The following is an 8,797-nucleotide window of genomic DNA, read 5'->3' as shown; positions in this document are numbered from 1 at the left end:
TGAGTTTAGTTGTGCAAAATACTGTATGAGCTGCACAGTATACAGCACCATCTGTCAGCAGCTTTCACAATGAACACCATTTTTGTTGCACTCTTCTGTTGATCTTAGTTTTAGAGGTATTTAATTTTGAAATCAGGGACTCCTTCACTGGGTACCTTGTATACTGAAATTCGGTTAACTTTTTTAGGCAGGTCTCAGTAGGATTAATGGTATAAAATCTATTCTACATATGATAAGTGCCCCATATATAACAAGCAAAATGTTGGAGTGCATTCTCCATCTTATTCATAAGATGGGTTGAATAACATTAAATGCCAATTCACATTTCCTGATTACAAGATTGGTATAGGACATTCAGCTGAACTAGATATCAAATGTCACTCCCAGGAAGCTGAATAACGGTGTTGTTGCAAATGCACTATCTGATTAAAAGTATACAGACTTTCCTATGTAATGCAGAACAGACCACTAAATGTCATGAGAGGAGAACTCATCAGTATAAAAGAAGGTGGGGAGTCTTGTGTTGTCAGCAGAATGGGTCAGTCAGGAGACACATTGACTTCAAAAGTGAACTAGGTGTTGGCTGTCACCTGATGAACAAATCCATCAGGCGTTTCAACCATTCTAAAGCTGCCAAGTTAACTTGTGGTGATGTAATTGTGAAATGGAAACCTGAAGGAACAGACACAGCTAAACCAGGACAAGGCGGATCTCATCTACTGAAGGACAGGAACAGGCAAGCATTGCGGAGGGTGGTTGAAAAAAGTCACATGAAATCAGCAAGAGGAATCACTCACGAGTTCCAGAATACTAGCAGCAAACCTGGTAGCACAGTGACTGTGTGTAGGGAGTTAAAAAGAATGGGATACAATGGTCGAGCAGCTCCTAATGAGTCACACACGTCTGTAATCCATGTTAAGTGACCCTTGAGTTGGTGTAAAGAACGATGCCACTGTCCCGTGGATGAATGGGAATGAGTGATTCGGAGGTATGACTCACACTATACCTTTTAGCAATATTAGGTAGGGTTTTGTGTTTGGTGAATGTCTGGAGAACGTTACTTGCCATGATGTATTGTGCCAGTAGCGAAGTGAGGAGGAGGTGGTGTTAAGATATGAGGGAGTTTTTTGTGATTATGGTGTGGTCCCTTATTGTGTTTAAGAAAGCACTACAGTAGAGGAACAGTTAAATGATGATGATGATGATGATGATGATGATGATGATGATGATGATGATGGAGGAGGATTGTATGAACACGACAATGGCACCTGTCGTAAAGCAGAATTTGTAAGACAGTAGTTTGTTGGCAAGAACACACTTGAAATGGACTGGCCTGCCCGGTGTCCAGACCTGAACCCTGTATATCACCTTTGTGATGAATTAGAGCTCAGACTTCACTTCAGACCCCAGCGACCAACATCACTACCTTCTCTCGTTTCAGCTCTTGAGGAAGAATGAGCTGCCCTGCCACCAGATACATTCAGATCATCATTGAAAGTGTTCCCAGCAGAATTGAAGCCAGCATTAAGGCAAAGGGTACATACACAGTCAATATTAGTATCCAGTAATAAATGTCGAGATACTTTTTATCAGTTACTGTAGTCTGAAATCCAGATTCATGTGACAAAGTATTAAGTTATATTACCTTCTTTAGAAATGGAACAACTGATAATTCCTCTGCTGATATTAATACCTCATTGTTGAAAAGCTATTTATTAATGGCCTTTATCAGCCTTTTCAGCTCTTCCTTTGACCCTGAGATTAGCAGACCGTATAAATGCAGACATCTGCATATTGAAGAATGTGCATAAGAGATGGGGTGTACATGTGAAGATCCATTATGTAAATAATGTAATCTGGGATTCAGGCAACTCCATATACCATGTATAAATTTTTGAAGAACTGCAAATGGAGTATGTATGTCAACATATGCACTTTTACATTAATGTAGGCTTCTGTGATGTTTTCGTTGTAAGAGGCATATGAGATATTAACACTAAATTGGATAAAATTGTTTATGATTTCTTTACCATTCTAAACTTGAACTATGTTGCTAGAAATATTTTGTGTTTCTAGCTACCATACTGACCTTTACTATACTTATCTGTCCAATGTCTTTCCAACACACGATGTTCCTGACTTTTGATAGATTAGAGTCCAGTTTGAGTATAGGCACAATAATTTTAGTGTCTTCAATAACTTCCTTATATCATTTGCATGTAGATGATGTTTAATATTATGGAAAAACAGATTGATAGCATTCAGGGGAGATGTTGAGTCATAGACAGGCACAACAAAAAGAATGTCAAATGAGTAAGCTATCAAAAAAATGCCGTCTTCTGAATTAGTGAATTAGACCACACATGCGCGCAAACACAACTCTCTCTCTCTCTCTCTCTCTCTCTCTCTCTCTCACACACACACACACACACACACACACACACACACGTGCACACACGACCACCATCTCTGAGGCCAGACTACCAGTCCAGTCTAAAGGTCGTGTGTGTGTGTGTGTGTGTGTGGTGGGGGGGAGAGAATCAGGAGGAGTACTTTTGGCCAAAAGCTGACATGTTTAGCAGTCTTTTTGTTGTGCATGTCCACGACTCAGTACCTCCATTATATGGAGAGTAGCAATCTATCCTTTTCATAGTATTGTCATTATTCCATCCTGGATTTTTTATTCCCTAATGAGTTATTGATATCCGATTAAATAGCACTACACACCCAGGAGTGCCAACTAATTGTTACAGATTTATAACCACAATTTGTTCAAATTTCCCTAATCATATGCTACTAAAAGTTTTATGGATTGTAATGATTTCCTTCCTGAGTACATAGTAAACCTGTCTATGTATGATTTTATTACTACATCTTACTAAGATAGTTTATGCTGAGTAACGGTGAAAATTTTCTGTTCTGTGCATGTCAGCTTAAAGGGTAGGAATAAAATTGCCTTTGTACCAAGTGACGTCAGAAGGTTCAAGGCATTCATCTGTAAGCTCTTGCTGTTTTTTCTGACTAGCTGATGTCACAAGATATGCAATTTACCTATCTATCCATAATCAATAATACACAACACACTGACACTTAAAGTAATGGCCATCTGCTTTCATTTCTCCCCTCCCCCTCCCACCTCCTCCGCCTCCCACCTCCTCCCCCTCCCTCCCTACTCCTCTCTCCCGCCATCCCTACCCCATTCCCCTCCCTCCCTACCCCTTCCCCTCCGTACCCTCTCCCTCCCTCCCCCTCCATCCCCTCTTCCCCTCCCTCCCCCTCCCTCTCCTCCCTCCTCTCTCCCTCCCTTTTACTGTGCCAAGCACATATTATTGTAGACAATTGAATTTTTTGTAATTTTGTGATGTTGTTTGTTTAGTGGTTAGAATTCAAGAACACTGTTCATATAGTATTAGCAACTTTTTAGTTGCTTTCTCAAAAATGCAAGGCATTGGGTGTCTTTTTTTTTTTCCTTCAGCCACTGTTAAGTTTCTGTAAACACAGCACAATACAAATGATAATGAGAAATTATCAGTGAAAATGATGTCTGAAATAAAAGTGAAAACAATAATAAGATGGAGGCTTCTGTACATGTTCTGAGTACCAATAGTCATGGATTTACATATGTTGATTGAATTAAGAAGGAAAGTGAAAAACAATCACAATAAAAAAGTAAAAATAGGCCTAAGTACTGTAGAAAATTCAGATAGTAGTACTGGGAAATACGAAAGTGTTAATGCAGTGGATGGTACTGTTACAAAAAAAATGTAGAACTGGACAGAAATTTCAGAAACAGTGTAGTATAGAATGGCCACATTTGATAAAATCTAATAAATCATACCAACCTGTGTTTCGTACAGTGTATTCACAAGGCATTTCTATAAAGCACACTGGGGGTGGTCGTGATGATTACCAACATCATGTTTTGTCTAACGTACATGTAGACCTAACTGACACCATTGTCATAATTTGGAATAAAAACTGATAGGGATGGCTGTCACCACTGCAGAAATGCTTTTTATTTCATTTATTGTTGAACATGGCCGTTCAATTTCTTGTGCAGATCATACTTCACAGTTGTTCAAAAGAATGTGTCATGATTCTCAGATTGCTAAAAAATACAGTTGTTGTAGAACTAAAATAGCTGCATTTGTCGTAATCTGGAACACAGAATGAAGTATAATATTTAAAAGTACACACCTTTTCTCTTGCAAGTGATAGTAGCACAGACACTAAAGATGTTAAAGTGTATCCAATTGTTCTTACTTACCTTGATGTTAAACAGGAAAAGATCAGTTTTAAATACTGGTGAAGGAAAGTTTAATCTCTTGAATGACCAGCTGCAAAGAAAAGGAATTACCTGGAAAAATTTAATTTCGTTTGTATGTGATAACGCAAATACAATGGTGGGTCATATGAAAGGTGATGCTGCTTTTTTTTAAAAAAAGTTCAACCTCACGTAAGAATAAAAACTTGTTTCTGTTACTTGCTTCATTTAGATCAACTACTGTTTTGGCCATATATCTTTTGGCTGACAGACCGAAGCTACAGCACACTTATTAAGGCCTAATTATATTACACGTAAAAGTTACCCAGTAGTTGTGGTCACAGAATACTCAAGGGTCTGTGATGATGATCAGCAACAAACAGCTTTCTATTAACTGAATCTGTGGGTGGCACCCAATCCATGCTGGGATATTGGTGAGTCAGTATAATATTACACTATAGCAACATGTTAGGGAATTAATCTCACACATTGCTAGCTTCCACACTTTGATCAGGCTGAAGCCAGAACGTCAGTTAATTAAATACTTAGATAAACAATTTCTGCTACTTCCTTCAGCACCAAGTTCCTAGAGTTAAGAAATTGGTGTTAGAATTTTGACATTGTCATACAGCATAGAGTGACCAATGTTGATTAAGTACTCTGCCATAGCCTGTTTATTAAACTGTTAAAGTTGGATGTCTCTTCCTGAATTATGTGGTAGCAGTTGCAGGTGATTTTAATTTGCCAAATATTAACTGGAAAATTATGCCTATGTTGCTAGTAGCATTAAGGACAAACAGCCTTGTGAAGTAATAATAAGTTCATATGGCTGAATGGACTGCTGCAAATCTCTCAATGGGATGGCATTTCAACAACTTGGGTATGTCTAACCTACCCCAGTTATCCAACAGTGAAGTAATACTGAACAAGTTATCAGACAACAGAGTCAAAGAGCTTGTCTGACAACCCACATCTCAGAGGCTACAAGCAGACCTGATCTTTATTTCACGAGAGAGATAAAGATCAGCTGTCATACTGACTTTACCGCACTGAGTGTCTGCCTGCTTAGCTGGGTGGTAATGTGCTTGCCTCCCATGCACTGGGCCCAGCTGGGTCAGACATTTTCTCCACCCGTGGACTGGGTGTTGTGTTGTCCTCAACATCATTTCATCCTCATCATTGGCCACAAGTCGCCCCATGTGGCGCCGAATGAAATAAGACTTGCTTTTGCCAGCCATACCCGATTGGGACATCCTGGCTAACAATGCCATATGATCAGTTCATTTAATTTCACTGCACTGACTGTCGCCAAAAGTGAAAACATTCTCAAATAATTTAGGAGAACGTTTGCGGTTGGTAGAACCAATATAAAAGTCACTGGTACCCTACTTAAAAAAGACAAACTGAAAACTTATAGTCATAATACAATACATTTTGAATTATGAATAAAGGTCAAATTTACTGTAAATCACCCTGTAACTAAATATGTTCGAATTAAATTAATAAAAGGTAGCAAATAAAGCTCAAACATACCTCAAATTACTCTGTAATTAAATATGTTAAAAAAAATGTGTTCTGATTTGTACCATTTGGATAATGGAGCCAAAACAGGTACATTTTGTTATGTTCTCATTGCTAAAAAGTATATAGGGAAACTGGCAGAGAAAAGTTAGTGGCAAAATATGCATGCATAAAAAGGGCTATATGACAAATCTACAATAAATTCCTCTGTCAGATCCTGGTGTAAGATCTATCAGAAAAGACTCGGAAACTGATCCTATATGGAATCAGTGGATTACAAACCTTCCAGCACATTGTATGAATCAACCTGCTGTAGAAAAACAATCAACAGACAAAAAGTTGAAATATTAAATTCAGTAGTCAAAAATGTGTTCACAGTGGAGGCTACTGCCCTATCTCTGTTAGACTATCATACACACACACAAATGAGAGGTACTGAAACAAGCATCTCTACTGAAGAACAATGAAGACCAATTTTCCAAATAGTAGATGCAGGTGAACAGGTATATCCAGTTTTTATAAATTCTTGAGAGGAATTTGACACTACCACTTTCAGGGTTTCTCATCAAAATGATCACAATGACATATGTATCATATCTGTACAACATTTGGTTGTTTGGTTCTTGTGCAATAAATAATTGAAAGTGTTCCCAGATTTTATGTACACCCTGTATTCTATAACCATAGGTAAAAAAACAAATTTTTTATCATGACTTGTATCCCACAAAATCACACACACACACACACACACACACACACACACAACCACCACCACTTCAGCAATTCCTGTGAATCACAGTTGCCTTTCAAAAGACTTCTGGTACCCATAGTAGATGGCACTGGTGTCATTCTTGTCAGTAATGCACAGTTATGGTTTCAACAATGTGGAAAATAAATAAATAAATAAATAAAATAAGACAGCAGACATTAATTTCTGATCCCTTAACTTGTGCTAGGTCTAATCAATTTAACCTTAATCATAATGTTGTATATGCAGAGATAATGTGTTACAATAAAATACACACAGCTTGCAATCCAGTTCTCAAATCATTGTAAATATTAAAAAGAAACAAATAATGTTACCTTACATATATTAATAGGATCATGATATTCACAATATGAGGATAATGAGTAGAATCAAGTCATCCAAATCATTTGGAGCCCACAGAAAGAGAATGAGCCCTGTGAGTTGTCTTATGGCCCTTATACCATTATCATACAGTCATTGGCATACACAAATACTGCCTGGCAGTATAAGTTGTCATCAACTTACTGCAGAGTCTCTCCTTGGCAACTACATTTTTGCTTGCTGATTAGGGTCTCCAAGCCCCAATCATTTTGAAAGAACACATCCAATCTTGTAGTCATAGGAACCTCTTCCAATAATGCTGGAAGCTTATTTTCAAGAAAGTATAGGCAATGAGGCCCTATAAGATGATGCAGTTAATGAAACAGGCTCATCATCTGATTGTTTAGCATATCACACCACACATCTACAAAGAATTGGTCTTGAAAATATGTTTTCACAAGCCATGTGGGTTTTTGTCAGACCACTCATGAGAGTTACATGTGTTGCTGATACCATCACAGGTGGTAGTGACTTCACCAGTAAACAGTATTAATGGCATTAGTAATTTTCAATTAGCCAATGACAAAATTCCATCTCCTTCTTGGAGATGCTGTATCCATTGTAAATGATAAGGATGGAGGTCATGCATACATAACATATACCATATTCTTGTATGTGGAACATTGATACATGTAGAAATTCTTTATGTGCTTGCTGAAGCAATATGTTCTACTGACTGAATATCACAATATGTTCTACTAACTACATCCACAAACTATTCATTTGTATATTCAGATGAAATTTGACTGCTGGGCATTGTACCAGTCTCATGCAGTTTAGTGAAAACATGAATAAATACTCTTGAGTCAGTAAACTGTGGTTATACAATTGTCTAGAATATTTTCTGCAAACACAGCAGCATTTCCATTACAAAGCCTGTACAAAAATATCATTTTGGGATACTCAGAATTTGTTAATATGTAAGATGTGTATAACTGAAACAGCAGAATTGACCAATAAATCACAATCATAGTTGACAAATTCTGTCATGTAAACTCAAGTACAGCCTCACAACATGGACTACAAAATGAAAAAGACAACTGATTGATAAACCCATAGAAGATGGAGTACTGACAAGTGAAATGAAAACTTACATGTACTTCCTGGTTGCATATCTGTAACCAATAAAAATTGGACACATCTTAAATAGAATGTTTTAACACATTAGTCTATACTGCCACTTCCTAGAATATTTACTATTCCTCCTGAAATACCCAAGCTAATATTCTGGATAAGGAATGAGTTGCAACATAACATTTTGTTGTAATTGGTAACTTATTAAAATAATTCTCAAATAATTTAATTTTGTATTGCTGATTGTCTTGCAGACATCATCTCTCAAAGTAAAGGTATGTGTGACCAATGGAATTACAAGACAAAATCTTCTGCAAGCAGAGTCAATATAAGAGGGCTATGAATAATATTCCCCAACAGATAGTGTGCAGTTGCTACAATTTCCTATGGTATTGCATTAAAAATGCACTATTGTGATTAATCAGGGGTATGAAAACTACAGAGAAGAGTTCTCATATTGCCAGTAATTATCCTTCATGTACTTCCCAGAAACCAGGAATGCCACATCAAAGCCACTACTAGTTAGTGGGCAGATGATGCTGCCATTGAGCTGCTACATTGCCAACAGTTTTATCATCCCTCCCAATGGACATGGCCATGTATCTGTAGTCAACACACCATTGTCTCTAGTGTAGGAAACTGACAGAACGTAATCATATTTTGTCATACACAGTTGTCTAGCCAGGCATATGCACATCCTACAGAGGGCAGGCCTCTCTATGGAAAGTACGTATGTTGACCATCCAACCACAGAAACCAACAGCAAATATTTACCTGTTCAGTAACTATGCAGTGTATCTTTAGACAGT

The sequence above is a fragment of the Schistocerca nitens genome, chromosome 3 (genome assembly GCF_023898315.1).
Source record: "Schistocerca nitens isolate TAMUIC-IGC-003100 chromosome 3, iqSchNite1.1, whole genome shotgun sequence".
NCBI lineage: Eukaryota > Metazoa > Arthropoda > Insecta > Orthoptera > Acrididae > Schistocerca > Schistocerca nitens.
Note: the sequence above shows the minus strand (reverse complement) of the source record.